This window comes from Heloderma suspectum, chromosome 6 (genome assembly GCF_057233095.1).
Source record: "Heloderma suspectum isolate Gila_16-S chromosome 6, 16-S_ref, whole genome shotgun sequence".
Classification (NCBI taxonomy): domain Eukaryota; kingdom Metazoa; phylum Chordata; class Lepidosauria; order Squamata; family Helodermatidae; genus Heloderma; species Heloderma suspectum.
In genome coordinates, this window is record NC_139463.1 from 126,142,055 (window position 1) to 126,167,859 (window position 25,805).

General features: G+C 46.8%; 1 pseudogene across 1 annotated transcript; it reads left to right on the forward strand.

Moving 5' to 3' along the window:
- Window positions 1–7,126: 7,126 nt before the first annotated feature.
- LOC146343106 (arachidonate 12-lipoxygenase, 12R-type-like) lies at window positions 7,127–25,584 on the forward strand (annotated as a pseudogene). Its single transcript, XR_014784071.1, has 14 exons — window positions 7,127–7,292; window positions 11,304–11,507; window positions 12,516–12,600; window positions 13,637–13,759; window positions 15,397–15,500; window positions 16,635–16,807; window positions 17,482–17,625; window positions 19,397–19,600; window positions 20,832–20,919; window positions 21,662–21,831; window positions 22,864–22,985; window positions 23,191–23,291; window positions 24,189–24,359; window positions 25,034–25,584. The product of XR_014784071.1 is annotated as an arachidonate 12-lipoxygenase, 12R-type-like (transcript).
- The last annotated feature ends 221 nt before the right edge of the window (window positions 25,585–25,805 follow it).

A 25,805-nucleotide genomic window follows, 5' to 3' on the forward strand; every position in this document is an offset into this window, starting at 1 on the left:
TGTATGTAATGATGACATTGCGCTTTAATTACAGTGCTGTGTAGTGGCTGTAAAATGAAACGTATAGAAACATATACAACTTGCAGAGAAAGGAAGTCCTTGATTCAAAGCAGGTGTCCACCCGTGTAAAGGAGCCGATCTTAATCCTGCGAAGAATCCAAAAGCAGAAAGCCCTGATAAGGATGTGGGATTTCAGCCTCATGTGATTAATCCCTAAGCGTTTTGTGGGTCCCTGGCTTTGGGGGAGTTTTTCCCCCAGTGCCTCTCCTAAGGCTTAGTTACCAGCAACAACAGCTTGAAGCTACAATATGCTGGTACTTTTACTATTTTGGCCCCACGCACCACTAGAATGCAGCTCCTGAGAGCGTCTCTGAAACTACCCTCAGTTGAAAGAGGTTCAACCCCCCTGACTTAAACCATTCACTGGGCCCAAAATGGATGGGAAAATGCATTTTGCTTCCGCATTCAAACCAGATGGTAGGAAGATTATTCCAGAAGGCCTGGGAAATAGCCAGGAGAGATTTTGTTGCAGCTTTCCTCTTTCAGCCTGTCATTAAAAGCCCTGCCCAGATGTGGGGCAGTAGCACTCCCATGGCATCACCAGGGGGTTCAGTCGGTTGCTCAGCTGGGCTACATGGCAAACATACGATAAGTCTCAGGGCAATTTCCCACACAGTACACTTAGCTATGCTTGCACTGCCTGTTTTCAGAGTGTATCTAATTTGGATTGGCACTGCCAGCCTGGAAGCTTTGTTGTCTGGATTGATGCCAATACGTTTACAAGCCAGTTGCTCCTGTAAGGCAACCACTAAGGCACCTCCCTCTGGAATTATGATCCCATATATTGTGTGCACTGGGCGTGTTTACCACTGCACCGTCCATGCAAGCGTACATGTTGGCAAAGAGGACAAAATTCTGAATTCTGAGAATCTCTGGACTCTTTGCTGCTGCTATGATTATGGTTGCTGTTAATATAAACTTTTTTAAAAAATCAGTGTGCAAAAGAGGAGAGGGAGCTGGTTCATTCTTGTTGAAAATTCAGATTAGGAAAAAGCAAAAATAGCCATGTTGGCGCTAAGAATAATGCCAAAACCCATATTAGGGTAATACCTTTATTAGGCCAACTCAGTAAATAGTGTGCAAGCTTTGGAGTTCTCCGGAACTCTTCATCAGGCAGCATAAAGAAAGGAAAAAGAGGGTGGGGCAAGGAAAAATGTGGCTGATGTTCAAGTCATAGAGACCTGTTGGGTCTGCTTTGTTTTTAACTAGAACCTGAAGATCCCCAAGCCAGATGCAAAAGAGACATATGTACCCTTAGAATGAAAGAACAGAATTGAGTATATGCTGAGCCCAGGAATTTGTTTCCAGTACCAGAACTGAACTGAACTCACAATCATTTCATATGAAAGTCCACCCCGGGTCATCCCAAGTTTTCTTCATGTCAGCAGCCTAATTTAGGTGGGAAAAGCCATTTGTTGTTTCTGTTGTTAAACAAACAGGAACTGAAAACTCCTTGATCTATTTCAAACCACCAGAGATCTAGTAGCAGACCTTGATCGACCTTCTGACTACCTCTGATGTAGCCCACACACACTCACATCAAGGCATGTGGAGATTGTTTTCATGAATGAAAAACTGGGGTGAATAAGTGGTTTGGAAAAGACAGAATGAAGGAGATACAAGAAAGATATGGAAGGATGCAAAAGAAATAGGGCCCCCAAACAAATCCTCATGCTAGCAGCCTAATCTTGCCATTCCAAAGCAATGGTTATGAAAAGCCAAAGGAAGGTGCAAAAAAGGGTCGGGGAGGGGAGAGAAAAGGAAATTGGAACATTGTGAGAAGGATGGCATGCTATAATTATGTCACATGAAATCAGATTACTTCCCTCCTGCCCAGCTCTAGCTTGTTTCAACAGCTTTCTAAAGTCTGTGAGAATTTGTTGTATCAGGATTGCAGCATCAAACAACTAAGCCTGTCAATCTAGTTGAGGAATTCTCCAGTGCTGAAGCTGTAATAATGTGTCAGGAGATGGGGTGGATCCACAGCTGGTTGAGCACTCAAAGAGGACTCATTAACGGCTCTGCGTCACCTGGAGGGAGGTCCTGAGTGGAGCGCTGCAGGGCTCTGTCCTAGGCCTTGTGCTGCTCAACATTTAAAAAAATGACTTGGATGAGGGTGTAGAGGGGATGCTTATCAAATTTTCAGATGACGCAAAGGAGGGGGGGATAGCTAACCCCATAGAAGACAGAATCAAGATTCAAAATATTCTGGAAAGCATGGGACACTTGGCCAGAATCAACAAGAGATAAATTCAACAGAGATAAATGTAAAGTCCTGCATTTAGATACAAAAAGCCCAAAGGCACAAGTATAGGACAGGGGAGTCCTGGCTTGGCAGCAGCACATGTGAGAATGATGTGGGTGTGTCAGTGGATCACAAGCTACGCATGAGCAAGCAGTGTGGTGCTGTGGCAGATCAAGCAAAGCTTTCCTATTTGCATGACCTTACCCCTGCTGCTTGATTTGGCAAGTCTATAATTAAATGCCTCCATTGCCTAGTATCACCCAGTATGGGCTTTTGACCCAAGAGTAATTAAAACATCTTAGTTCTGAGGTTTGCCAGATGAGAGACAGTTGTGCCAGGCAATTAGAAATAGATCCTTTTATTGTTTAGAAAGGAATCTGGATAAGAAGGTGTCAGTGTTAAACATAGGTTTGCGACTTCCAATTAGTAGAGTCTTGTAAAGTCAACAGGTCAGATGGGCCATCAGATAAGTGACCAAGAGGCCTTACCGGAGACCGTAAATATGTAAGAAAAACAAGCTCACAAGGCAGGATGATATCAAGTGAATAGGTTTGTGTCAAAAACATACCTGTAACATGTCAAAGAAAGTTAAGATGTTTAGATAAGTATAACGACTGAACAACAACAACAATGCACAATCTCAATAAGAAACTTCAAACTTCGATACTCTTATTTAGACGTATGAAGATTTAGCGTAGAAAGGTTATCTTTGGAATTCTTGGATAAGAAATATAAGCTATAGTAAAAATAGTTTGGACATATTTTATAGCATCCAAAGAAATATATAAAGGAGACTCAGAACATGCAACAGTGGAAGCTATCCTTTAGGATCAGCGTTCCCCAACGTGTTGCCTGTAGAATCAACCTGGTAAACTTGATATTGATTTATCGTTGAGAACTAGCAAATGTACTTAGCTCTGCTTAGAAGCCTTGTTAAAGAATGATGTTAGATGTTTTCATGTGTTTGACTTTATGCATGCATAAGCTCTTGTATTTAGTACTGTTATGCTAATACTTTGGAGTAAAAGACAAAAAGACAAAACTTTGTCTGAGAGATTGTTTCTTAAGAACTAGAATTCTGTATTACCTGTATCAGAATGAGGTATTGAACTAGCTCTAGATGGTATCTGGTTTTAAGAGAGATCTGACTGTATACACTGTAGATAGGTGATCAGTGGTTGCCAACGTCCTGACAATAGAATTTGAGAGGATCTCTGAACCAGGGCATATGCCACAGTGCAACTGCAAAAAAGGCGAATGCAGTTTTAGGCTGCATTAACACAGTAATGGTGTTCAGATCACGAGAAGTAATCTTTCCATTCTATTCTGGGCTGAGAACTATGTCCATTTCTGGGCACCATACTTTAAGAAGAACATTGGCAAACTGGTTTATGTCCAGAGAAAGGAGAGCAGGATGGTGAGGGGTCTGGCAAACAAGTACTATGATGAATGGTTGAAAGAGCTGAGTATTTTTAGTTTTGAGAAGAGACAGTTAAGAACATAAGAAGAGCCCTGCTAGATCAGCAGGTCCATCTAGTCCAGCATCCTGTTCACACAGCGGCCAACCAACTGTCGACCAGGAACCCACAAGCACGACATGAGCGCAACAGCACCCTCACACCCATGTTCCCCAGCCACTGGTGTACATAGGCTCACTGCCTCTGGTACTGGAGGTAGCACATAGCCATCAAGACTAGTAGCCACTGGTAGATAGCCTTTTCCTCCAGGAATGCCCAACCTCCCTTTAAAGCCATCCCAATTGGTGGCCATCACTATATCCTGTGGTAGTGAATTCCATAGTCTAACTATGCGCTGTGTGAAGTACTCCCTTTTATCTGTCCTGAATCTCCCTCCAATCAACTTCATAGGATGACCCCATTGGGTTCTAGTATTTTGAGGGAGGGAGAAAAATGTCTCCCCATCCACATTCTCCACACCAGGCATAATTCTGTAGACCTCTCTCATGTCTCCCCTCACCTTCCTTTTTTCCAGGCTAAACAATCCCAGCTGTTGTAACCTTCCTTCTATGAAGGTAGGCCTGATTAGGCCTTAAAAGTAGTCTGGTTCAGGGGAGGTGCCTGATAGGATGGAGAGAATTTGTATGTGTCTGACCATGAAAAGGTAATTGTCACTTGCTCATTATAAGCAGGAAACTCCTATCCACCAAAGTAGCTCATCCCTGAAGATAAGCAGGCAGCTGTGCTGATAAGACTGTCGCTAAATTAGCTCTTGGGCATTGTTGTTTATTCGGTCAGTCGCTTCCGACTCTTCGTGACTTCATGGACCAGCCCACGCCAGAGCCTCCTGTCGGCCGTCGCCACCCCCAGCTCCCCCAAGGTCGAGTCCGTCACCTCCAGAATATCATCCATCCATCTTGCCCTTGATCGGCCCCTCTTCCTTTTGCCTTCCACTTTCCCTAGCATCAGCATCTTCTCCAGGGTATCCTGTCTTCTCATTATGTGGCCAAAGTACTTCAGTTTTGCCTTTAATATCATTCCCTCAAGTGAGCAGTCTGGTTTTCTTTCCTGGAGTATGGGCTAGTTTGATCTTCTTGCAGTCCAAGGCACTCTCAGAATTTTCCTCCAGCACCACAGTTCAGAAGCATCTATCTTCCTTTGCTCAGCCTTGTATTTTTTTTGTTCTCCACGTTCAGTCTGTATAAAGGCATCCTTTCACTTTTTTTGGTGAGACACAGTTCCGTCTGTCTCTCCCACAGCTGTGATGTGCTTTAATGACTTTCTTACTGTTCAATCTAACCTGCCTTGGATATTTCCTTAACACCTCATAGCAGAGTTGCTGCATCCCCTTGATCATTTTAGTGGCCCTCTTCTGCACTTTTTACAGCTCTACAGTATCTTTTTTTAGGTTTGATGACCAGAACTGTGCACAGTATTCCAAGTGTGGCAGCACCATAGATTTGTAAGGAGAGAGATGACAATAGCCTTCAACAGGAATAGATGAGGATCTTGTTCAGTTCATTTTTTTTAGAAGAACTTGCCAAAATTCTCAAATTACTTCATAATTGGGTCAGAAAGAACTTGAGATTAAAAACCACCACCACCACCACCACCAATATGGGAGAAACTGAAACAGACAGATTTGTCCATTCAGGCTGAGAGCTTTGAATGTTTAGCTCCTAAAACTCTGGATTTGAATCCCTGTGTATTCGGCCATGTTTGTGGCGCTTAATTTGAGTCGCCACCTCTTTTTTCTGAAAGGTTCCTCATCTTTAACAGCTACGTGACAGGCAGGTACAACGTGGTCCCCTCCCTGCTGGGAATTGCTGCGCCTATTGAATTTGGCCAGTGCAGATAGGTGACAATTTCATTTCAGTTAGCTCTCAATAATAATTTACCAACATTCACAAATTTCTTCACGTAGAGGCTAGAAATAACTTAAGATTTTTTTTTAATTGCATGTGGGAGAAAGCAAAAGTGGCAGATTATCCTTCTCTAGTTCAACTATCTGAAGAGCTCTCACACAGATGAACCAGGGCTAGAGGGCAGGGCTAGAACCAACGGTTGGAAATTGCAGGGAAATAGATTTTGGCTAAACATTAGGAGAAACTGCCTGACAGTGAAGGCTGGTCAGTGTCAGGGATGAGTCCAAGCCCCTTGAGATGTCTGGCGGCTCCGATTCTGAATCAGAGTTGGAGCAGCTAGATCAGAAGCCAGGGGAGGGACCTTCCCTCATGAACCAAGACGCTGGGAGAGATTCCTGCAAAGACCTTGACAAACAGATGGCCCAGGCTAAGTCCCTGCCCGCTCCCTCCACCGTTGGAACTCAAGTTTCCTAGGAGGAGGAGGAAGAGGGGCGTGACTTGAGAGATACTAGGCTAGGGCGTGTCGCAAAGCAAAGGGGGAAAAGTTAGGGACAGGGCTTAGATGCTCTGTCTGGATGGCCACTCTTGGGAGCCAATGTAGGAGGGAGCCACCCTAAGGGAAGGGCATTCACTACGAAGCCAGTCTGGCCATGAGGTTCACGCCCAAACTGGCGGCAACTTCACTACCCTCCAGTTCGTCTCCTCTAATTAGGGGCCCGAGGCAGTCTGAGAGTTTCCTGGAATCTGCATTTGTAAAGAAGCTAGTCTCGAGCAAAATAAGGTCGTATTAGCCTGACGCTTTGTCTCCTTGTGATGTTGACTGTGAAGGGGCAAGAAGGATGATCCATTTCTGACAGTGGCGGTGGAAAAGAACTGCCTCGGGAGGTGGTGGGCGCTCCTTCCCTGCAGGTATTGAATCAGAGGCTGGACAGCCATCTGTCAGGGACGCTGCAGTGGCATCCTGCATTGCAGAGGCTGCGCTGGACAGGGGGTGACAGTGGAGGCTGTTGGCTCCAGGGTCAGTGGGGTGGTGAATCCGCTCCAGGTTTCGTTCATAACCAGTCAGAACTCTTGCACCTTGGAGAGCTCCTTTGGAGCTCTGACTGGTTCTCAGTGAAACCCAGAACAGATTCACTGCCTCACTGACCTTGGAGCCTCCGCTGCTCTACAATTCTAGATCGTAGGAATTTCTTATCTTCCCCACAGTGAAGCAGGCTCCCAACAAAACTCCTGGCCGGGCTTTTTCTGTCATCCAGTACATTCTCTGTGAAGTTATGTGTCTGTCCACCTGCCTAGCTTTGCACCTGCTGCCGCTTGACTGACGTGTGCATGCGCGCGTGCGCGTGTGGGAGTTGGGAGGGGCGATTTCTGCCTGAATCTATCATTAGCCTCAGCTCTCTGAGGCACAGCAGTGAGCGAACTGTCCAGGCCTCTCCTCTTCATATAGCCAGATTCCAGGAGGCAGAGGCAGGCAAAACACTCTGAAGGCTGGAACCACCATGGCAGCTGCCGCCGCCACCTACACCTACAAAATCCGAGTGGCCACAGGCAACTACCTTTGCGGGGGGGACCATGGATTCCATCTCCGTCACGTTGGTGGGATCTCGAGGGGAGAGTCCGAAGTTCCAGCTGGATAAATTTAGTAAAGATTTTTCACCAGGAGAGGTAGGTGCTTTTAGAATGTAGAAACATATGTTAGACCGCTGGAAACTCCTAAAGCCTCATCTTTTTGAACCTAATGGTCCTGGATTCCTGCATGAAGAGCTTCGTAAGCAATTGCATACAGCTGAAAAGCTATGTATAGCATGGAACTGGAAGTCCCCAGAGCAACCAGCTACAGAGCAGTGGATTGATAGAATCTGGGAGACTATGAGTATGTGTAAACTTACGCAGCAAGTGAAGCGAGCAAGGAATCCGAACCGGGAGAATGATATCATGGCGCCATGGTTTCCATTCAGTTCCTATGCTGAGGCACTTCAAACTTTTGATGAAGTTCCAACAAAGTACAGCTGCCTGTAATTTTTTTCTGATTAAGATGCGCAAACACACAAAATGACATACACTCACACATGCTCCCTTTATATGTTGTAGAACTTGTATTTTTACTTTCATTAGATAGCGCGCTCCTACTTAGGTTGTTCTATTGTAGATGTTCCATAAGCATATCTGTTATAGACCAAGTTTTATTTCAGAATAAAATAAAATTTCATGAGCAAAAAAAAGAAACACAAGAAGCTGCCTTATTCTGAGTCAGATAAACCTATAGCTATCCAGATGTTGTTGGACTACAACTCCCATCATCATTGGTCATGCTGGCTGGTGCTGATGGGAGCTGGAGTCCAACATCTGAAAGATGACAGGTTCCACACCCTGGTCTATACTGACTGGTAATGGCTCTCCAGGGTTTTGGACAGCAGCCTTTCCCAACCCTGCTGTGGATACTGGGGACTGAATTGGGGACTATTTGCATGCAAAGCAGCTGTTCTACCATGCGGTTAGAAATCCCCAATTTCTGGGCAGGGGTTATGTAATTCATATCCTCCAGTTGTCCCTGTTTACCAAGGCTACTATTTCTTATTTTTAGAGCCCTGGTAAATCACTGCCCCTTTCTGAGAATGTCTTGTTAAATTACGTTAATGTGAGTTGCTAGCATTGCCTTTCTACAACAGTCTCCCCACAACCTGGTGTGCTCCAGATGTGTTAGACTACAACTCCTATCATCCCCAGTCAAGCTGGAGCACACCAGGTTGGGGGAGGCTGTTCTACAGGGTCCAGCTCCCACGTCAAGTCAATGTTTGCCTCTAGTGTGCATCAGGCCTGAGCCAAAATTCTTTATTTCAGCTCAAATTTTGTGTGCTGGGGGGAGGTGGGGGGAGGATAAAGGTGACCCCCAGGAAATTTTGGGGGTAGGTGAAAAACTAATTGGGGGGGAAGAACTCATTGTCCTTTATGTAATGCCTCCTGATGGTGGCCATTTTGTTCTCCTCGAAGCCCCCCAAGATTAAAGCTACATTATCATGCAGCATCATTCCTGGGGTGGTGCATAGGGGAGGAAAAATATGGCAAGCACCAGCGCCATAAAAAGCAGTGATGTTTTCCCCCTCCCCCAAATGTTGGGCCCTCCCCTCAAATTGGTTGAAATGGGGGGGGGCATTTCACCTTGGATGTGATGGCAGCAAATCACTTGTGTAAGACACAAAGAGTCAAGGAGCCTTTCTACATGAGGTGTTTTTTTGTGCCCTTGTGATTGCTAACTCACAGTAGCTCATGGGTCCATTACATAACGTTGTCATCCTCCAGGGCCTCTCCCACTCTTTTCAACCATTTCCCTGGGGTTTTTTTTTAGATTGAGTAAAGTGTGGTATTATTTAGAAATGGTGGAATGAGACTCTTGTGTATTTGCACAATTCTGCTATACCACAGCACCATCTAGTGTTTGTGCAATGAAACATATAGAAAGGCAGAGACCACCCCCAACCTGGAAAAGAACACGTATAAAGGAGCCAATCTTAATTCTGCAAAGAATCCAGAAGCAGAAGCTTTGATAAAGGTGTGGGTTAAAAACCTCATGTAGAAAAGCCCAAGGCTGACTCAGATGGGAATCTAGACAATCTGGGGGTAATGGTGATGGGGGGTTGGAGGTGAACAATGCCCTGCCTGCCCCAAAGGCAAACCACTTCTGCTTTGCCCTAACTGCTGGTATTCTATTGCTGTTTATATGACGACTTTCCCCCCAGTATATTTTTACCAAAGTGCCTTACTGGCTTTTAAATAAATGGAGGAGAAGCTATTGAAGTGTAAATGGATTCCACATGTGGCAGGTGGAGTAAAGACTTCTGCAAAGTGTATCAGCAGAGGGGGCCAGGGTCTCGCAAAGGAATCTTTGGTACGAGGTTAGGCTTATATTATAAGCACATTCCTGTGTTCACCCCTCATGTGATGGAGGGCATGATAACAGGCCAAGGCATTGTCCTGTTTGTTAGATCCATTGTACTGAAGCACCTTGTATGGGGCAGCCAGAAACAGTAACCAAAATCACAATCCAATGAATGCAGCTCCCATGAAATTGCAAAAATATGATCTTGGATTAAAAATTAACCCAATGCCTCCTGAACCCTTGGAAGTAAAAACAGCCTAGAATATGGAGGGCTGCAACAGATGCTGTGACTCTTGTACCGCAGAAGGGAGAATTCTGGAAGATTTTCTTTCAAAAATGTACATTTATGTATTACATTTACATCCCACATTTCCTCTGAGGAGCTTACATGCCTCCCCCCCAACCACCCATTTTAACCTCACAACAACCCTGTGAGGTAGCTTAGGCTGAGGGATAGTGACTAGCCCAAAGTCACCCAGAGAGCTTCATGGCCGACTGTGGATTTGAACCCTGGTGTCTCCAATCCTAGTCCAAAACTCTAGCCATTATGCCACACTGGATCGTCAACTTGCCTCCTTGCGTTAAACTTCTATTTCTGTGTTACAGTGGTTCCGGACCTACCTCCAGGGCCGATTTCAGAGAATAACATTGGGTGACTATTCCTCAGCCCCTTGGCAATTGAGCTATGGGGTGCCACAGGGTACCATCTTGTCCCCAGTGTTGTTTAACATCTATATGAAGCCGCTGGGAGCGGTCATTGGGGGATTTGGAGCTAAATGCCATCAGTATGCTGATGACATGCAGCTCTGTCTCCCTGTGACATCTGAATCAGGAGAGGCTGTGCAAGTCCTGAATCAGTGCCTAGACTCAGTAATGGGCTGGATGAGGGCCAGTAAACTGAAGCTGAATCCTGGCAAGACTGAAGCCCTGTGGGTGAGTGGTTCCCGGGTCTGGGAGATAGGCTCATTGCCTGTTCTGGATGGGGTTGCACTCCCTCTGAAAGATCAGGTTTCTGGGGCTACTCCTTGATCCATCACTGTCGCTGAAGACCGAAGTGGTCATGGTGGCTCGGAGTGCCTTTTACCGGCTTCAGCTGGTTCACTAGCTACGGCCTGTCCTGGACAGGGATAGCTTGGCCCCAGTGCTACAAGCATTAGTAACCTCAAGGCTGGATTACTGCAGTATGTTCTATGTGGGGCTGCCCTTAAGGCTGCTCCGGAAGCTGGAGCTAGTGCAGAACGCAGCAGCTCGGTTCTTGTCGGGAGCTGCCCCTTTTCAGCGTGCAACTCCTTTGCTGAGGGAACTACACTGGCTGCCTATTCGCTACCAGTCCAGGTTTAAGGTTTTGGTACTCGTGTGCAAAGCCCTAAACAACTTGGGACCAGTAAACCTGAGAGAGCGCCTTCTTCTTTACCAACCTGCCCGGGCACTAAGGTCTTCAGAGGGCACATCCCTGGTGGTTCCGCATGGACCCATGGCCCGGCTGGAGTCCACCAGCAAAAGAGCCTTCAGTGTGGTGGCCTCCTTCCTGTGGAACTCCCTGCCTTCGATGGTCAGACAGGCACCAATGTTGTGTTGCTTTTGGAGCCTCCTGAAGACATTGTTATTTCGGGAGGCCTTCCTTGAGTGACTAGCCGCATCTTATTAAATTCAGAATTTCTTTCTTTTAAAATGTTTTAATTGTTTTAACATGGTGTTTTATTCTTTTATCTTTGTTGTTCACTGCTCTGAAATCTTTTGATGTGCAGCAGTATATAAATATTGTAAATAAATAAATAAATAAATCTTCTACTTCCCAGGTGGATGAATTTGTGGTTCAAAGCCAGCAAGACTTGGGACCCATCCTGCTGCTCCGGCTGCACAAGGAGCGCTACGGCATCTTTCCCCAGACCAACTGGAACTGCAGCTTTGTAGAAGTGATGACTCCCCAAGGGAAGGCGTGCCGTTTCCCTTGCTACCAGTGGCTCCTGGATACCAGACTCTTGAGCTAAGAGTAGGGGCAGGTAAGATCTTATCCCCTTCCACATTCCTCAGAGGAAATAGGGGGTCACGTCGATGTTCTCAGGCCATAGATCAATTGCCCAAGGCCTCCACACTGCCATCTTCATTACTCATTGCTGAATGCTCTATTCCAGTGGCTTTCTAACTTCTATTTTCATTGCCCACTTGAAAATTCTCAGCACACTACTTAGGGATCTCTAGACAGAGACTGGGGAGCCATAGAATAATTCAGATTCCTGGATCCGAGGTCAGAGACAGCGCTCCAACCACGGATCCAGGAATCTGCACTCCCCTGCCCCTCGCAGCTGGCACGGATAGAACTGCACCAGCCACCTCTCCAAGGTCACAAACCTTGGAGAGGGAGTAAAGGAGGTGTGCCAGTGGGCGAGGAGGGGACTGGGGAAGTCGGGAGATGACGTTTCCCAGGCCTACCCAGCCTCTTTCTCTCCGGCTCTGCAGAGTGTCAGGGTGGAAAATGAGCCCAGAGAGCCCCAGAGCAGTTCTGATTCTGAGGAGGAACAGCCATCCGTGGGAATGGAGCCAGCTCATCCTTCACAGGCTCAGCACCTGGCAGAGATTCCTCCTGCCAGCATTCCAGAGATAGTTAGTGACCCCGGTAGTGAGGGAGTGCAGGAGGGGGGCTTCTTAGATGCTCGACGCAGACGCAAAGAGCGACGAGTGCTGGAGGGTGTGGAAAGGAGGCGTAGCGCCCGTTTGGCGCGCAAGCAATGGCCGCCTTCCATGGACCCAAGGGAAAGAGTGGTTTTCATAGTGAAATCACTTCACATAGTGGTTTGAAAGTTCGACATTCTGTAAGTTCTCATTGAAATGCAAACTGAACTAATTTCTTCCCCATCCCTAGATTCAAGTGAACTCAACTTCTTTCAACATGGTGGGGAATGAAACCAATATGAGGTTGTTCCATAACGTGTTATCAATCATTCTACAACTCCAACTTTCTCTCTCTCTCTCTCTCTCTCTGCACCCCACCCTCTACCCCCACTTTGCAGCCAAAACTATTTGCATGGATGCTGATAACCAGATGCTCTTACAACATCGGAAAGATGAACTGCAAGCAAAGCAGGGTGCCTATAGGTAATCGAATATGTCTGTAACAGTAAGACCATCAGTGGGTACTTAAAAGGATGTGATTAGTTTCCCATAGCCCTAAAATACACGATTCAGAGTCTGTAAAACCGCACTGCACACCATATCTTTACTTAGGATGCGCACAATTGTACTCAAGCCCCCCACAGAGCTACAAATGCCTAGATCTGAAATTAATGCTGCAATTAAATATAGACGGGGGCAGGTGGGGGGGAGGAGAACCTGGAATCTGAGCTGGGCATTTGAATTAACTTGCCAAATTTAGTAATGTATAACCTGTTCCACCCCACCCCCAATATTCCTAAACTGGCACCCTCCAGATGTGTTTAGACTATAACACATGATGGCTGGGGGTGATGGGAGTTGTAGTCCAACACAACTGGAGGGTGCTATGTTGGGGAAGCCTGCCCTAAAGCCAACAGTTGTGGTCCTTAGAGGAATACAGGTACGATACAGACGTTTGAGATATAAAACAAAAAATTGGTGGGGAGGATTTACATTTTTGCATGCAAATCTGAGCTAAGGAAATTATTTGAGCCAAGGGAACTACTTCTACCAGAACACCACCAGCTGTTCACAAAATTGGAAGGCAAAAGCAACATCTCATTTCCCAACCCCCTGCCCCTCAATTGGAAAACAACTCGATGCTGGTGGAAGTTGATTCCAGAGATGTGGGGCCACCATTGAGAAGGCCCCCTCCCTTGTACTCACCAGCCTAACATCCTTGGTGACAGGCAAGTGAGAATGTCCCTTAGGGTGCAATTCTATGCAATGTAGACAGAAAAATGTCCTACCAGCACTTCCCAGCCAGCACTGCTACAAGCTAAACCTGAATCTGGAGGGATCTGTGCTCAGCTCATAATGTGGTATTCCAAACCAGGGGAATTTGCAGACCAATTCTGCCCAATTCCATCCAATTCCTAATTCTTTCCAGACATCTTTCCAGACAGGATGCATCAAAAAGTGCAAAAGAAATGTAGGCATCACGGTCAGTTTATGAGACTTTTCTGTGTTCTTGATGCAGATATAAAGAATACCAGCCAGGCTGGCCCCAGCGCCTGGATGCTGACGCTGCTGACCGCTTGCATCTGAATGATCGATACTCCGCCATCAAGCACCATGACTTCCAGGTGCAAATGGCGACCGCGCGAGTACCGCTGGGATGCGGTGTGGGTGTTTGCGACCCGTTCAGCCAATTTGTCAGTGGTGGTTTCGTTGACCTTTTGTACGTTCTAAAAGGGTCTTGAACTAAAGAAGGAGCCACTGTGTGTTGGGATTAGACAACTCTGGATGAAATAAGTGGTGACAGTATAAATGCCCCTCTCCCTTTTCATGATTAAGGCTGTCCTCTTTTGTCTGGCTTCATGGCAGGCAGTAACTCAGCAGAAGACGTTCTCTTCCATCATGCGTCTCTGAGCTGACAAAGTCCCTCACCAAAGACTCCTGAGCAAACTTAGCAGTCATGGAATAAGAGGAGAGGTCCTCTTACGGATCAGTAGCTGCTTAAAGAACAGAAAGCAGAGAGTAGGAATAAATGGTACATTCTCCCAATGGATAGTGGGGTCCCACAGGGATCTGTATTAGGACCAATCCTTTTCAGCCTGTTCATAAATGATCTGGAATTAGGAGCGAGCAGCGAAGTGGCCAAGTTTGCGGATGACACAAAATTACTTAGGGTGGATAAAACAAAAAGGGATTGTGAAGAGCTCCAGAAGGATCTCTCCAGACTGGGAGAATGGGCATCGAAATGGTGAATGTGGTTCAGTGTCAGCAAGTGCAAAGTGATGCACGTTGGGGCAAAAAATCCCAACTTCAGGTATAGCCTGGTGGGACCTGAGCTAGCAGTGGCCGACCAGGAAAGAGATCTTGGGGTTGTGGTGGACAGTTCAGTGGAGATGTCAGCCCAGTGTGCAGCTGCTGTAAGAAAGGCAAACTCCATGCTAGACATAATTAGAAAAGGAATTGAGAATAAAACTGCCCCCACACAAATCTATGGTGCCGCCACACTTGGAATACTGTGTACAGTTCTGGTCACCACACCTAAAAAAAGATATTGTAGAGCTGGAAAAAGTGCAGGCAAGGGCAATGATCAAGGGGCTGGAGCAACTCCCATATGGGGGAAGGTTACAACAGCTGGGATTGTTTAGCCTGGAAAAAAGGAGGGTCAGGGGAGACAGGTACAAAATTATGCCTGGTGTGGAGAATGTGGATAGGGAGACATTTTTCTCTCTCTCTTAAAATACTAGAACCCAAAGGGGTCATCCTATGAAGCTGATTAGTGGGAGATTCAGGACAAATAAAAGTGAGTACTTCTTCACAGAGCACATAGTTAAACTATGGAATTCACTACCACAGGATATGGTGATGGCCACCAATTTGGATGGCTTTAAAAGGGGGTTGGACAAATTCCTGGAGAAGGCTGCCCATGGCTACTAGTCTTGATGACTATGTGCTACTTCTAGTACCAGAGGCAGTGAGCCTATGTTCACCAGTTGCTGGGGAACATGGGTGGGAGGGTGCTGTTGCGCTCAAGCCCTGCTTGTGGGTTCCTGGTTGACAGCTGGTTGGCCACTGTGCAAACTAAATGCTGGACTAGATGGGCCCTTGGCCTGATCCAGCAGGGTTCTTCTTATGTTCTTATGAGGTAGAGAAAAGTTGTACCTGTTGAAATTCTGCCATCTCTTAAAAGCAAGGGAGCACTATCCGGGAAGAAAAAAAAAAAACTTTGACAATCCCACTTTTTCACATTCCATATGTATTTTTATTTTCCTTTTTTGACGTCAGTGAAGCAGAGTTGAAACTGAAGGGTTTGCTGGACTGCAAAAATTCTTGGGGAAAACTTGACGACATATGGAGGGCCTTTTGGTTTTACCGATCCCCTGTCTCGGGTCAGCATCTTTGTGCAGCCTTACTTCCCATCTCTGCTTGTTTTAGCCTGCTAGAACAGGTGTGCTTGGAAGACATTCACTGACTGAGTGAGGACTAATACTATTATTTTTCCCCTCTGGATTGGTTAATCCAGAATTATTCCCCCGCTCCTACTTTCTGCATTCACAATGATCTTCAGTGTGGATTAGAAGAAGCCACGCTCCACTGTTAACAGGGCAATCATGTTCTTTGAGAAGTTAGCCCCACTGATTTCGATGGGGCTTTAATCTCTAACTCCCCAGAAAGTGTGCAGAGACTTCACAGCCTTAAGTACAGGGCTGGTGTCAAGGGTCGGCCTGGCTGGGCATCTGCCAAGGGCCCACACCCCAGCAGGGGCCCACCGACTAGAGCCTCTGGACTTGCTCCTCCCCTTCGCCGTTGCAACCAGCTTGCTCACCTGCCTACCGCTCTGGCCCAGGCAGCGGAGGAGATGAGAAGGCAGAGCAGGAGATGCCATGGCCTGCCCGCTCCCTGGCTGTCTGCCTGTCAAGCTAGCGAGTGGGAGCCTCGTGTTCACCTTTACAACAGTCCTTCAAAGTAGGTCACTATTCGTAGAGCCACATGTACGCGATACGTACAAGTCTTCTCTAAGCAGGCAACCCAACTTCTGCATCCAGAAAAGCAGAATCCTGTGGTCTGTTTGAACACTGTGTGGAGAGGGGAGATTGAATACATTTGCATAATTTTCCTGAATTCGTATAATTTATTGAGGCCTCACCCCCAATGACTGAACATTCTTATTCAGCTCCTGAGATTTCAGCCAGCATTGTCCATACAATTCCAGGCATGTTTTCCCAGCCATAAGGACTAGAAACCTGCTTTAAAAAAGAAAAGAAAAGCAGAGATTCTCATGCACCCCTGACCATGTTCTAAGCTTTTCCTGTGGCTCAAAGAATCCTGCCATATGTGCAGACGTACAATTAGCTCCAATTTACAGAGGGGAGGAACTGAGAATTAGTGATACCACCTTCTTCAAGTCCCATCCCACCCCCCTGCCTGGAATGAGTCTACCAGGCAAGTCTCTCTCTCTACCACCCCCAGGGGCAAAACATTACCCTCGCCGTTACCTTTCAAGGACATCTCTGTGTCTCCAGAATACGTCGCCAAGCACTGGGCTGAAGGCACTTTCTTTGGGTACCAGTATCTCAACGGAGTGAACCCAGTGGTCATCCGGCAGTGTGTGGACATTCCAGCCAAATTCCCTGTCACACATGAGATGGTGGCTGAATTCCTGCAGCAGGACACAACCCTTGACAAAGAGCTGAAGGTCAGGTGACAAATGTGCACCAGTAACTGCGGCCCCACAAAGCATGGTCACTGAGTGTTGTGATGAGGTCTTTGGGGCTGGCATTTGATCGAGGGCCCGTTCGTTTAATCCTTGTCCATTTCCTCTGGCGCCCCTGGAACAAGCAATTCCTGTGGCGAAGAGACTTTGGATCCTGAGCCAGGAAATCCAAAATAGCACCTCTCTCATTCACACAGGGTCCAATCCATTTTGCCTCTTGTCCATGTCAATGCATGGGAGAACTTTCCAGAAGATTCAGCCCCATACATCAGATCTGCCTGTGTCCTTCCCTCCATGGTGCCCAACTTTGGCCACCTCAGGACCTTTGAGGCCATATTTGCAGCGTAGGACAGAATAGCGGGTGGGATCAAGGTGCCTCCAGTTAAATTTCTTCACAAGCAAATTGGTGGTTTGCTTATGGTTGGTTGTGGATGATAGGAATTGTAGTCTCACGCATATGAGAACAATCATAATATTTGGTTCTGAAATCATGGATGGGGAGGAAATTAGAAAGTTTTTAAAAATTCAAATGCATATTTTGAAAACACGCACACACACACACACACACACACTGCCTTTCATTTGGGGGCGTAATATTGTTGTGCCTTAGTCCCCACACCCTCCATATTAACGCACACTCCTCTTGTGATTTATAGAAAGGCACCATCTTCCTTATAGATTGCCAGATTCTGGAAGGCATTCCAGCCACTGAACTCAATGGATCCCTCCAACACATCTGCGCCCCTCTCTGCCTCCTGCACCTTACTCGCGTGGGTGACATGATCCCCATAGCCATCCAGGTAATGTCTTTCTCTAGGTTAGTGAACTCCAAACTCATCCCATCCAAGCCAGAATACGTATTTCTCTTCTCTGCCCTTTCTGGGTATCTCCTCCCCTTTGTGGTTCACAGATAGGCATAAAAACAAACTCTAATAGAAAAAAAAAATAGTATCTTGGAATTGTTGTAGATCACAAGCCAACAATGTGATGTGGCTGCAAAAAAGGCAAATGCTATTTGGGGCTTCATTAATAGAAGCATAGCTTCTGAATCACATGAAGTACTAGTTCCCCTCTACTCAGCACAGGCTAGGCCTCACCTGGAGTACTGTGTCCAGTTCTAGGCACCACACTTTAAGAAGGATGCAGACAAACTGGAGAGGGTTCAGAGGAGGGCAACAGGGATGATCGGGGGACTGGAAACAAAGCCCTGTGAAGAGAGACTGAAAAAACTGGGCACGTTTAGCCTTGAGAAGAGAAGACTGAGGGGAGATAGGATAGAGCTCTTCAAGTACTTGAAAGGCTGTCACAGAAAGGAAGGCCAGGATCTCTTCTCCATCATCCCAGAGTGCAGGACACGGAATAATGGGCTCAAGTGAGAGGAAGCCAGATTCCGGCTGAATATCAGGAGAAACTTCCTGACTGTTGGAGCAATACGACAATGGAACCAATTCCCTAGGGAGGTGGTGGGCTCTCCCACGCTGGAGGCATTCAAGACGAGGCTGGACAGCCATCTGTCAGGGATGCTTTGACTTGGATTCCTGCATTGAGCAGGGGGGATGGACCCTATGGTCTTATAGGCCCCTTCCAACCCTACTATTCTATGATTCTATGAAATTCATTTGGGACCCTCTCCACTTCCACCTCTTGGCTTGGTTGATGTTGATTTATTGGGTTGATATTACCACCAGCAAATAGTCTCTGGACGGCTTACAGGTGAAGACAAATGAAATAAATTGTTAAAAATTTACAAAACGCCATAATGAAAAATAACAAACAAAATTAAAAAGCAGCATTACAGAACTTCCTCCTAATAAAGACAGCATAAAACAATTAGCTCAGATTAAAAGCCATACTAAAAACAGCGAGAGCCCAAAGAATGACTCAAAGGCCTGGGTGAATTAAAAGGTCTACACTGGTTGCCGAAAACAGCATAAAGATGGTGCCATCTTCTCTCTGAGGAAGCTATTCCACAGCCATGTACCCACCAGTGAGAAGGCACCGAGAAGGCACCATGAAGGCACCACAATATCTGCACATGTGTCATTATGTCTTTTCTAGCAACTGTTAACTATTTATCTGCAGCATCTCATTAGCCAATCACTCAAGTTTTGTCCAAAGTGTAGTAGAGATAACTGAACAGCATTGCAGTGCCCTGAAGTACATTGTCTGCTTCCTTAATCATCAACAGGTTTGTTTGTTTGTTTGCAATATTTATATTCTAGTGCTCATTAGAAAGAAATCATTTTGCTTTACATAACTTACATAACTTTGCCAACAGGAATAGTCTGGTTTAGAAGGTAAAGAATCCTGGTGTGGTATCATTGCCTGAGGAAGGAGGACTGGCTAGGTGAATAGTCCTGTGCAACTTAAATGCTTGTACACTCCTACAGCAACCAAAGTGTGATCCAACGAGCAATATGGTTTCAGTGGGTTTATATGTGCTTTACTCAGTGCTGGTCACTGCACACCCTTTTTACATATTTTGTATCTCCTCCAGAGGGACTAGTAACTTGGTCTTAAAAAAAAAAAAGAAAACAGGAGAGTCTCAAGAATGTGTTTTCCTATTTCCAGCTTACTCAGCAACCTGGACCAGGGAGCCCCATTTTCTTACCCACGGATTCAGAGTGGGACTGGGTGCTAGCGAAGGTTTGGGTACGAAATAGCACCTTCTACATCCACGAGGTCCTCACCCACCTGCTTTATACACACTTGGTGGTGGAAGTCCTCATGCTGGCCACCCTCCGGCAGCTACCTATGTGCCACCCAGTGTACAAGGTGCGTGTGGGATGCTGGTGGTGGTAGTGGTGGCGGCGGAAGGGGTAAGTTGGAGAGAAATCAAGCTTCAACCGCAAGAGGGAGCTAGGAGTTCTGAAACTGCAGGGGACCGATAGCAGGGGTGGAACCAAAAACCTGCCCCCTGCCTACTGAATGCACATGAATGGCAAAAATGTCAGCCTCTCCTACTACAGCAGGGGGTGCACAGCCTTTTTGGTCCCAGGGGCCACATGAAATGTTGGCTGAAGGATTGGGAGGTGTTTTTCTGTTTTTCTCATTTATTATTCACTGCTCTGCAATCTGTTTAGATGTTGTGCGGTATATAAATGTTGTAAATAAATGAATGAGCACATACCTAGGGAAGTATGGATTTTGTAAAATCCGTTCCATCTGCATTTCACAGATTGTCAGGTGCCTTCCATTCTACCATCCGCTCATTGGCAGAATCAATTTTTTTCCAATTGCCTGAATTTGCGCAAATTCGCATTTGCAGAAATGCGGAAATCCCCCCTCCCAATGTACAAATCCTCCCTAAATGAGAAATGCACGTTTTGGTGTGGTGCTTTTTTATTTTACATATTTTTCTATGACTAAATTTGCATAAAACTCCAGAAAGTAAAAAAAAACAACAGTCTGCAAGTCTGTGGAATCCGTGTGACTCAGGAAAAGCCGGTCCACTGTGGAATCCACGTGTCAGATTAATAGAAATTCGAACTCATTTGATTCCATTGCAGATTTCTCCAGCATCCCTACACACACCTCCCCACAGCTACACACACATAGCCCAGTGGTCCTGATACACACCAGGCTTTCCTAACTGCTAGCTAGCAGCAGCATGGAAAGAGTGCTCCGTATGAGGAAAGCTGGGGAAAGGAATCTGATGGCAGCGTGGTGTCGGGGGTCCCATGGGCCCTGGGCTCTAGGCTGTGCTCCTCTGTCTCATGAGAAGCTTGGGATTTTGTTCAGCCACCAGAATCATCTGTCACAGGTGCTCAAGGCTCCCCAGAATTACTTGTTTTCCAATCTCCAAGATGTTTGGGCAGTCAGGACAAAGAGCCAGGGCACCCCCCCCCCCCCGACTGTCTTCTCCCTGTGAGCAGATATATTTGGCCTGATCAGGCTTTGGAGAAGGCTGGAGGGGAGGTGTGGCTTTCCCATCTCTGCCTTGCACTCAGCAACTTCCTTCCTGCTCTGACATCACCTCCTTGTTTTCTTTCTTGCACCCACACAGCTCTTAATCCCACACTTCCGAAATACACTGCACATCAACATCCTTGGCAGGTCAAACCTCTTTTCCCCCAGGTGGGCTCATAGATCAGGTAAGCACTGGTGTCCTTTGTACTTCGCGCACACTCCATGGTCCAAATATGAGGGGCATTTGCCCATAACGAGGAGCTGCGCCATGCGTGGGGAAGAAACCCCGCGTGCAGGTAAGGCTGACATCAGATATGAATAAACCTTCACGCCATGCGAGAGAGGCAAATGGAGAAGTGGATGTTCACGTCATACGGGCACGCAAAGGGCCATGTGCGTACAGCTTTTCTTAAAAGGAGTTGTCCGATGAGTTTGGCATGCCTTTTTTGGTTCACTGAAAAGATTTTTTAATCAGTTTATCCAAACAACAAATTGATGGAAGATTGCAAGTCCTAATGAAAATACTTGGCATTTGTGTAATGCCTTAGGACAGCCCAACCTCTAGGTGTGTTGGAATACAACCCCCATGCTGGCTGGAGGATGATGGGAGTTGAAACCCAGCACACCAGGAGGGCACCAGGTTGGGGAAGCTTCCTCAGTCTCATGCCCTCTGAGGTATTGAATACATTCACAGCAATCCCATAAAATAAGCCAGCAGGATTATCCCCATATCACAGACAGAGGGGTGAGAATGAGAGAACAGGCTTCCTTCAAACCACCCATGAGCCCACAGCAGAGGGACTTCCTGTTGAACCAAGGACTTCCTGTTTCAGAGGTCAGCGGCTGACCCCTGTGCCAAATTCACTCTACTGTCTCGTTACCATTGCTGTGCTGTCCTGCTCCAGACATGGCGTTTCTTCTTTCCAGTCCATGGGCACCGGCTTCCACGGTCTGTCGCACTTGCTGGCCAAGAGTCTTTCCATGCTGACCTATTCCACCCTCTGCCTCCCCGATGACCTCCGGGACAGAGGGGTTGAATCGCTCCCAAACTATTATTACAAGGAGGATGGCATGAAGCTCTGGGAAGCTATTGAGAGGTGTGCTGTCTTGGGGGATCCTGGGGTTGTAGTCCAAAATGATGAGTTGGATCCAGATTTAGTTGTGTGAAACTGGGCTGGCAGAAGTGGACTTCTCACCCCCCTCCTCCCCACAGCAGCCCCTCCAGCCCCCTGAAAATGATACACAGAGAGTCAGAGGGCCCTGCTGAATGGGCCGAGCCGGGGGTGGGGGATCCCTGAAAATCAGGCAGAGGCACTGTCTGTGTGCAGAGCTTTTGCATCAACAGAAGGCAGATCCTGGATCCAACCCAATCTTGTTTTCTGTCTCTCCACCTTTCTGTCATGGTTATTTGCTCATGAATTCACTGTGCTCTTCCTCCCCTGAAGAAAGTCGGGATACAACTATGGAGGAATACACTGCATTTCCCACAATTCTTTGTACCTCTGTTTCCCCCAATGGGGCACATATATAAGAACCAATCACTACAGAAGAATTATGGGGAAAGGGTGCCTTCTGATAACATTTCCCCATAAAAAGGGAGATAGAAATTGACAAATCTGTCAATTTCATTTTGTCTAGGTTTCTAATTTTTCCAGTATTCACCTCAAACTTTTGGAATTTCTCTAGTCATAAATTTGGTTCAACTCAAACTTTGCGATTTCTTTTTTAAGTTCTCAAGAAAATTCATAAGCATCTTTGTGCACATTTTTCCTAATGCATGCATTTTTGCCTAATACATATTTTTTTGCAAGCACCTTTCCCACTATAATGCATTTTGAGTACTATTTTCCCCAATATATGCATTTTCGTATGCATGTTGTGACTGGAGAAGTCCATTGCAAAATTTGGAGAAGTGCAAATTTTGACGAATAACAGATTTGAGTTGCATAGTAGTTCGAAAGTGTGAAATTTGGTAAGTTCTCATTAAAATGCAGACTAAACAAATTTCTCCGCCTGCCTAGAGGGGGAATGGATAAATTTATCCTACGGTGAGCAGGGATCAGTTCCTGCCCCATTCATGGCGGTCGACCTTTGCTTCTATTTTCCCCCTTTGCCTGTCATCCCTGTAGTTTTGTGTCTGGAATCATCAGTCTCTACTATGGGAGCGACCATTCTGTGAAGGAAGACCCTGAGCTCCAGGCTTGGGTGGCCGAAATTTTTGACAAATGCTTCTTTCAGTGCGAGTCATCTGGTAATGTTCGCTTCCCTCCAGCCTGCCCACCCTCTGCTACAAAACGGTTGTGAGATCCAGAAACAACTTAATCCTGTGTGTGTGTGCGTGTGTATGTGGAAGGGGGTGGGGGTGGGGGAAGAGAGAGAGAGAGAGAGAGATTGTGAGCCCAAATGAATGGAGTGACTTCTTTATCCCCTTGTTTCTGATTTTTACATCCTCCCAGGCTTCCCTGGATGTCTTCAAACCATCGCTGAGCTCACCAAGTACCTGACCATGGTAATATTCACCAGCTCCATCCGCCACGCCAGCGTTAACAACGGGCAGGTTTGAAGCCTCCTCTTTCCCTCACTCTCCATTCTTTAAATCTATGGAGGTCACTCCCCCCTCAAAGCGCAACAGCGGGGTGGATGGAGGATAGGCTTGGAGCCTACGGTCACCATCTTTGTTTCTGGCAGGAGGCTTCAGGCCTTCGGAAAAATTACACAGCATGAACCAAGCATAGAGACGTAGAGATGGGGAAAGCTTTGCAGGCTGAATTACGGCCTTGCAGTGGTGTAGTGGAGCCAGGACTCACAGGGACGCAGCTCCAGAACTTTTTTTCTTAGCAGTGATGCTGATGTCCTCAGCCACGACACTCAGGATTCCCTGTTCTTAGCTGCAATTCTTACAGTTGCTGGGGGGGAAACACATTTTCCCAGCAACAGTATATTGTTCCCAGTTGTAATGCAAAGTATTTTGGTCTTGAATGAGCAATGAAGACTCATTAGCTTTACAAAAGACCTGCTCCTGGGGATGAGAACTGCTAGAACAGCTTTGTTGATCTGGATCAACAGAGCTGCCTGAATTTTTGGATTCTCCCTGGGGGGCGGGGCTATGGGGACTGTCATGATGAGTGCCTGCCCTTCCGAATTTACCACCACCCCACTGCCTGTCTGTCATGCAACTGTTAAAAACACAGAACCTCTGCCAGAGGAAAGAGAGACAGAGAGACAGAGAAGAAACTGGCAACCACACTGCCCTCCCCCTGCCCTCCCCCTGCTGCAGTGGATGGCTGTGCCATTGAGGTGGATTTGGGGTCACCTTCTCTTTTGCCTCTCCACAAAGTTTCTGATATCATTTGGGACCATGCCAGCTGGGAACAATGGGGCTTGCAGTCCAACACACCTGCAGGGCACCCAGCTAGGGAAGGCCCTCTAGCATCCTGCCTCTGTTCTTCCCCAGTTTGACTTTGGGGCCTGGATGCCCAACTCCCCTTCCTCCATGCAAAAGCTGCCACCCAAATCCAAGGGCAGCGTGACTTTCAGAGACGTCCTGGAGACCTTGCCAGACATCAGCACAACCTGCAGCACTTTGCTGATCCTGTGGCTACTGAGCAGGGAACCAGGAGACAAGGTAAGAAGAACTCAAATCTTCATTCCCCTTTTTATCCAACACACAGTGAACCAGCCAGATTAATAGCCCGAGCAAATTAACACATCTTGATTTGTTCTCTCCCTTGTTACAAAGCAAACTAAGAGCCAAAGTACACAAGTCAACACGGTGTGGTGACTAGAGTTCTGGACTTGAGACTGGGGAGACCCAGATTCAGATCCCTACTCAGCCATGCAGCTCTCTGGGTGACCTTGGGCCAGTCACTATCTTTCATCCTCATGGGGTTGTTGTGAGGATAAATGGAGGGTGGGGGAGTACCAGGTCTGCCACCTCAAGCTGCTCAGAGAATGGTGGACTATAAATGTAGTAATATAACTATAATGTGAAATGTGCAATTTCATTTCACGTAGGCATGTGTGTTTCCATTTCAAGCAGCTGCAGAAAAGCCTGCTCACAACTGAGCACAGCTGAGCATGGGGAGGAGGGTTAACTCTTTTTCCCCGTGCCACGGTCCCAGTGAAAATCACCCCGGTCAAGTTGCTATTTGCCCCCAAAGTGCATGTGGTGCTTCAAGAGGGCTGACCCATCCATCCTGGGACATCTCTCCCCAGGAGGGCTGTTCCACAGATCCCAGTGCCTGTCCTGGCTACCATCATGAGGGGCCATCTCTATACCTTCTCCTCATCTGCTTCCAGAGGCCCCTGGGTCGCTACCCGGATGAACATTTCACTGAGGAGGGACCAAAGCAGCTCATTGCAGCTTTCCAGAACCGCCTGGCCCAGATCTCCAAGGAAATTGAGGAGCGGAACCAGTCCCTGCCCCTGCCGTACAATTACCTCAACCCCACTGAAGTAGAGAACAGTACCTCCATCTAAGCACACTGTCTCCCAGCCTGCTCTGGTAAGGGGCTCCTTGAAGCCTGGAGTTCCTCAAAGGACAGAACCAGAGGCGGCAGCAAGTTCATATCTTGCCTCTGCCACACAATCTCTCTCGGTGGCCTGAGGCGACTCTCTCTGGCTCAGCCCCTCAGTCTGAGACTCAGCTTGTCAATCTGCAAAATGAGGATAATAATATTCACTTACCTTACAGGGTTGTTGTCAGAGTGGCCATGAGTCCTCTTTTACAGAGGACAGTTCTCCATTTGAAGGGCTGCCAAAGGACGTCCTCTGTGTCCTCTGTTTCAAGGGCTGTCTTGTCCAATTCTGATTTAGAGATAAAGAACCATAAGAACAGTTGGCCACCCGCTAATATGAGGTGTACTCTGTTTATGTTAAGTTATAATATTCTTACATTCACACACACACACACACACACACACACTAGCATGTGCATGTTTTATGCAGATTGGTGTCCTTTTTCGTCCTCTCTTTTGGTGACGCATTTTCACTTTTTGGAAGATTCGTAACTGGCCGCCCAAAAGGCATCTCAAAAGCTTTGAACATTCAAAAGCACCACACAAAAACAGTA